The sequence below is a fragment of the Diadema antillarum genome, unplaced genomic scaffold (genome assembly GCF_040938485.1).
Source record: "Diadema antillarum isolate AM-2024a unplaced genomic scaffold, OU_Dant_1.0 scf00000166, whole genome shotgun sequence".
Classification (NCBI taxonomy): Eukaryota; Metazoa; Echinodermata; class Echinoidea; order Diadematoida; family Diadematidae; genus Diadema; species Diadema antillarum.
Genome location: NW_027271055.1, coordinates 1,718,054 through 1,724,618, shown reverse-complemented (window position 1 = coordinate 1,724,618; position 6,565 = coordinate 1,718,054). Strand labels below are relative to the sequence as shown.

At 36.5% G+C, this 6,565-nt stretch overlaps 1 long non-coding RNA gene across 1 annotated transcript; it reads right to left on the bottom strand.

Moving 5' to 3' along the window:
* Nucleotides 1-301: 301 nt before the first annotated feature.
* LOC139722488 (uncharacterized) lies at nt 302-3,772 on the bottom strand. The gene is made up of 3 exons (XR_011710284.1): nt 3,662-3,772; nt 2,562-2,678; nt 302-1,729 (listed from the first exon to the last, which is right to left on the bottom strand). It is a non-coding gene; the product is annotated as an uncharacterized lncRNA (long non-coding RNA).
* Nucleotides 3,773-6,565: the final 2,793 nt, after the last annotated feature.

Sequence of the window (6,565 nt, the reverse complement as noted above, 5' to 3'; positions counted from 1 at the left end):
TTTCCTCCTCCTCGGATTCATCACTCTGAGACTGTTGTACCTCTGTCGTGAGGTTTTCATAGTAGCTGTGATACATCGATGGGATAATGTTGTCCTTGCACAAACTAAGCAAATCTTGCTTCTTTTCCCTTGAGAGGGCGAGATGTTGCTTGTACAACAGAGGCAGACGCATGTCATTTCTTCGACTTGAGCCCGAGACGCGAACTTCTACGAAGTCTTCGTTGAAACCATACTTTATTTTGATGACAGAGGGGTCTGTCCTCTGTACGCGGATCTGACGAATTTTCAACCAGTTGACGGGATTGCCAGCCCTGTCCTTCTTCATGTACTTCACACAGGGTGTTGTCAACTGACGCAGATCAAGGAAGTCCTCTTTCGTCATGTGGGTAACTTCATACCGATTCCTGTTCCTTGCTGTTTGAATAACTGGTATCCACTGGTCGGGGTGATGGATTGTCACTCCCCTTTTGTTCCTTTCGATGCAGGAATGCATCGCGTCACATTCCATTTGAGTATGTCCGCTGATCAAGAATTTATGGTCAATGATGGCAACATTAGTGTGCAGAACTGCATATAGCAAAGTGCAAGCTATAATTCTGTTCCGATTTTGGCCTCCACAGCAGTCAGAAAAGAAACTTATGTGTGTGGTATCAGGATCAAGTGACTGCATGAACTTTAAGAGGCATGAGCCAATCTCACATGCTCCCCGCTTCGCTGTAGTCTCATGCCAGACAAAGCAATTTCCACATGCAGTAGCCTGGTTGTATACAGTGAAATTATACGTAGACATTTTCCGCTTGTAATAGAACGAAGATGTCTGGCCATAGGGTGTAGTCAAGACCTGTTGAAGATCAAAAGTAAAGGAGCTAAAGATTGGATCGATCTTTGCTCGTTCCTTGTCTCTTTGTTTCTCTTCTCTTGCACTTTCCTTTTCAGCAATGTGTTTCTTGTAGTTCTGCTCTTTAACTTCCCTTTCTTCCGGAGTTGAATTATTGAATGAAGCACATGTGTTACATTCATCTTTCTTCGGATGATGAAATCCCAAATTATATTGGGAATTGAAAATGTTTCTATACACTGCGAAGGAAACTGGTTTCGATACAGACGATTCGTACATTGCGTACATCTTGGAAACGCTTAAAGAAGGGTCCAGATATTTCCTTTTTGAAGACGCACGACAGTAATGTGATTCAACAACAGGAAATGAATCAATGTGTTCACATACTTTTTTAACATCTTCTTCTGAAGTTTTGTTCACTGACGGTAACTTTCCCCTCCTGTCTTCTCGTGCAAACGGGCCTTCATACTTCTTCAATGTATACTCAATAAGCTTGGAACCAATTCCCAAAGTACTGAGAAAGAAATGTTTGCACACTCGTTCCCTTTGTGATGTGAGCGGGAGATGGTATTTGTACATGTGACGCACTCGCTTCTGACTTTTTCTCTTTTTTCTAGGTATTGCTTTGGACCGAGAAATATGGTGATGAATAAAATCTCGCTGACGGGTGTAGGAGCCCGTTTTCCAGTAATCCTCGAACAATGTTTTCCTGTCTTCATCAGAGAACTTAGAGAAGCACTTATGGGGACATTTTGTGTTACACTTCTTTCCTATCTTTCTGGCAGGGATTGTTTTATTACGTACAACATATTCCTCTCCCCGATTACGTTTTCTTGACTGCTGTCTTTTCTTCCATTCTTCTGGATTCCGTTTTCTCTTCCTCCCACGTTTCTGAAATAGAAAATAACACATGATTAACTCTTTCTTTCTCCTTGCTACAAGTAGCACACAGAATGTAAAAAGGAAATTTGTTTCATAAGTTTATTGTAAAAAAGTGGGAATATACTGAAGGTTCAAAAATAATCCACAGAAACATGTCAATATGCAAGTGAAAAGTCAATATTAGATATGGGCCATGTTTCGTGAATACAAAGGTACTGTCCTACACTGAACCGTTTAGCGTCTAAAAACGTATGCGTTTTTCAGCGAGTTTACAGACGTAAATTAGAGGTCGAAAAAACGGCACGAGGCAGTTCTCATATTAGTTTCCCTAAAATTCTGCAACAGTAAGTAATAATGATAATAATGATTGATGAGATTTGTAATGCGACAAATCCACTCTGTAGAATGCTCCACGCGAAAATAGAAGAGTAAGATAGAAAGTGAATTATTAATACAAGGCATGGGTAATCAAAAGGTAGCATTAAAGAAGTGAGTTTTAAACTACTTTTAAAGGACTCTGATGAAGAGCAAAGTTTATCTAACTAAAAGGAGATTATTCCATACAGTGGAACCAGTCTGATCCTTGTGTGCCCCAAGTTGTAGCGAATTTTGGAATTTAGAATTTAGAAACTAAATTTCTGGCGCGTTTGCAATGGACTTGATTGTAAGCTATTGCAAGTCTGTAATTGAACTACAGTACATAACCCGTGTATGAAGAGCCAATCACACTTTCCGAAATAAGCAGTTACTAAGTGTAGATAATGATTTGACAGAGATTTTTGTTGTTGAAATACTGCTCATATTATCATAATTCATGACACCTTTTATATCATATAATCACCTCAGACTGACTGTCTTGAACCTCGTGCATGTTATCTTCATGTTGGGTATGCTGACCCTCTTGATGCTCGAGGGAGTCACGGTCACCTTGATCTTGCTCCGTCTCATTTATTTCATCCTTCGAGTGATATATGGAGACAAGAAGCCAACGTAAGAGCATTATCTGAATATCTAACTGGACTCAGTAAAACAAAAAGAAACAGAGAATACAAAAAGGGGGTTAAATTTTTAGCAAAGTTTTCATTAGCCTTTCAAAAGCTTTGAAGGTGCCTGTGATGACATGTTAATAGTTTTAACTGAAAGCCCATGCTGTCTTCAGGGAACTATGTTATAAATTCACAAATCTATGAATTAAGAATAAAAAATATCGCTTTTATTCAAAACACGGGAAGAGGCTGCTATCGTTCTGCCTGGCTAAATTTGAAGGAGCTTAGTCAATTGCCGTTATGCCATCAGGAGAAATAAGCAAAATGCTAGCACAAGCACAATTGATATGATTGTTTTAATAAGTTGTGATTTAGAGGACTTATTGATAAGGAGAGCCTTAAAGACATTATGTCCCTTTTGCATTGAATTTGTGTATACAATTGGTGTAAAACAATAAGGTATATAATGAAGAAGACACTGTTACAAAAACCTTTGTGTAGTTTTTAGACCTGTAGGGTCTTCATTTGTGAAGTACAAACTACCGTTATAATTTGAATTTATTTTTTCTAACCTCGAAAAAATATATTAGTCTCTGACACAGTCCTTTTTAATTATTTTACAAAATATTGAATAATGTCTTCTATAATGTACATTATGTTCATAATGTGTTTTGTAATTTAAATTACACACAGATAACTATTATTTCAAGAAACAAAACTTCCAAGTGTCTGAGCAAGACTATCTCTCATGCACTGTTTACGTGCATTATTTGAATTTTACATGATTTAACTATTTCACATTTTGAATATACAACCTGCCCACCATGCTCTAGGGTTTACAGATGTTTGGATGGTTTTCTGCTGATCTGCAAAAAGGACGATATGTCTTTAATTGTGTGATTGCTTGTTGTCACACTGATTTATATTTGAAAGAGAAGAAAAAAATCCGTATTACCTTCTGCTGTTCAGCATCATCAAGGTTAAGTGAGACCTCCGGGTCTGGCTGCTCACGGTCGCTTCGCTCTCGCTCGAAGTCTGCATGGTTAAGTGAGACCTCCGGATCTTGCTGCTCACGGTCGCTTCGCTCTCGCTCGAAGTCTGTAACATCCTACATATATATAATTATATATATATAATATATATATATATCAGAATCAAACAGAAATTTAATTCTCATAAAGAACTAAACGCAATTTCAATTATCTATAATTAGTACGAGTCACACACAATGCATCAAAACATATCTGGTTTCAATTCCGACACTATTTCCGTTTACATGTGAACGAAGTGTTGAAGATTTCTTGTTTAGTTCTTATGCTATCTGCATTAGTTTGTTCGCAAGAAGAAATCAATATTAGAAATATTAGTTCATTTCCATTGACTTAAGTTTTTGTTTGATTTTGATTACAACATAGAAACATTAGAAATAATCATATGTTGTGGTACAGTCTCTGAAGAATTAGAATAAATATTGACTGGCAATGTTTATCACATTCAAGTTCATGTATGCATGTGTATATTGAATAACGAGCTCCAAGCTTACTGTAAGTCACCATGACAACATTTTTTATGAGAAGTTCATGAAAATAACAATAGTATGTCAAGGTCTGTCTACTATGTCAAGTATGTGAAACCTCACGCGGAATTATTGGTGAACTGTTAGTATTTAGTTTCTTTTTGATATTTTTAAATTAAAGCTTAGACTTAACGTGCTAACTCTTACCTCCCAAGCTTTGCCATCGTGACAACTGCAAGGATCCTTTGCGACAAAATGTTCATAGCAGATCAGCTTCCAACATGTCATACATTCCTGGTAAACTTCACGAGTACATCCTCTATTACAACAGAACATAGGTAGGCCCTGTTGCAGTTCATACAACGACTCAGGAAATGCTTGACTTATATCCAAGAAAGTACCTAAAATGGAAAACAAGTTAACACTCGTTGCCGAATTCCAATCACTTTAACTTTTCATTTATATTTCCATTCAATTGATCAAATGCCTCTTTTAGTAAAACAACTAATTACTTTGAATGATTCCAAACACATTATCAAATGTCAGTTGCCTTATTGCTCACTTGTGTTTTAAGGGGGCGTGGCTCATTTCCATTTTGGAGATGGCTTACTTCAAGTCTTCGACAACAGATTCATTTTCATGTTTTCACACTAATGAAATTATAACCTCTTCGCCGATATGTTAGAGAGGACTTGTATGTTGTTTTATCTTACACTTTCAAATCAATATTCCCTTATGACCATGAATTAGGTAATTACGTAGAATGTGACAGCCAACATTGTTTTTAACTAACTGTTACCAACTCATGGCTTAAGTAATACATAAATTATATTTCACACAAATAATACCCCACCGTCGTTACCAAGAAAAATGGGGTAGCACTGGAAAATGACATATGCCACTTATTCATATTAATTCACTTCCAAAATTTTAATAAGATTTTGTTGTTGATATTATAACCATGTGATATTTATTTAACTGTAAGAACGTATACATGAATTCTGTATCGTGTCTGCTTTGCTATCCTGCTCCTTAATTCAGTTTCCGGACTGCATACAATAATAATTTTATTTCACTAGGGTTTGCAGACTTGACATCGAATGGATGGTCATAAATGGAATTTAACAAAATTGTAGATGAATTACCCGAACTTGTGTCGATTTTGTTTTCTTTTAAGACACATACTGTCATACAGTCCCATTTGTAAATGCAATAATATATAATTTCTATTCAAGCAACCTGACCAGTTAAATTCAAGCCATTTACATTTCTCTAATTCCCATAAACTCTGGCACATGCCCATAAAACGGCTGTGCGTTCTGCCAATAATAATTTCTTATCATATATATCCACTATTGATCTTTCATTCAGGCTATTCGCAAAGTATATGTTGGTTGACAATTCTTAATCTTAATTGAGTACCTTTTGGGGTCAATTCTGGTAGAGATGACTCATCTCCACCATCCTCGTCATTAGTATCTGTTCCCACCGCTTCCTCAATAGAGTCTCCAGAAAATTGCATGGGCTCAGTGTCCTGGTAAATGTGGTCCATTCCTTTAAAAAAATGTTACAGAAAACTCTAGCATTTAGTTCATGTTTCCTTTTCAACAAATTATGATAAAGCAATTGGATAGGTTTCACGAAGTGCTAGCAATTTGTTATCATACGCACTGCTGCTAATTAAGGGCTTCACAATCGGTATGTGATCGCTTGCGATTGCTTGCGATCCTGTACAAAGTATACTATCAAGAAATAATGGCAATAGCGATCGCACAACCAATTGTGAAAGCCCCTTTCCCCAGACAAAAGGGGTAGCCATCGAAAAATTACATGTGCCACTTATTTCCTTTCATTGTCTTTCAAAATGTGAACAATATTTTGTTGGTGATATCATAACCATGTGATATTTATTCCAACTGTAAGAACGTATACATGAATTCTTTATCGTGTCTGCTTGGCTATCTTGCTCCTTAATTCAGTTTCCAGACTCCATACAATAATCACATTTATATCACTAGGGTTTGCAGATTTGACATCGAATGGATCATCATAAATGGAATCTAACAAAATTGTAGATGAATTACCCGAACTTGTGTCAATTATATTTTCTTGTCAAGACATATACTGTCATACAGGCCTATTTGTAAATGAAATAGATATATAATTTCTATTCAAGCAGCATGACAAGTTGAATTCAAGCCATTTACATTTATCTAATTCCCGGAACTCTGGCATATGCTTGTGAAACGGTTGTGCTTCTGTCAATAATAATTTCTGAACATCGTATATCCACTCTTAATCTCTCATTCAGGCTATTCGCAAGTTATATGTTGGTTAACATTT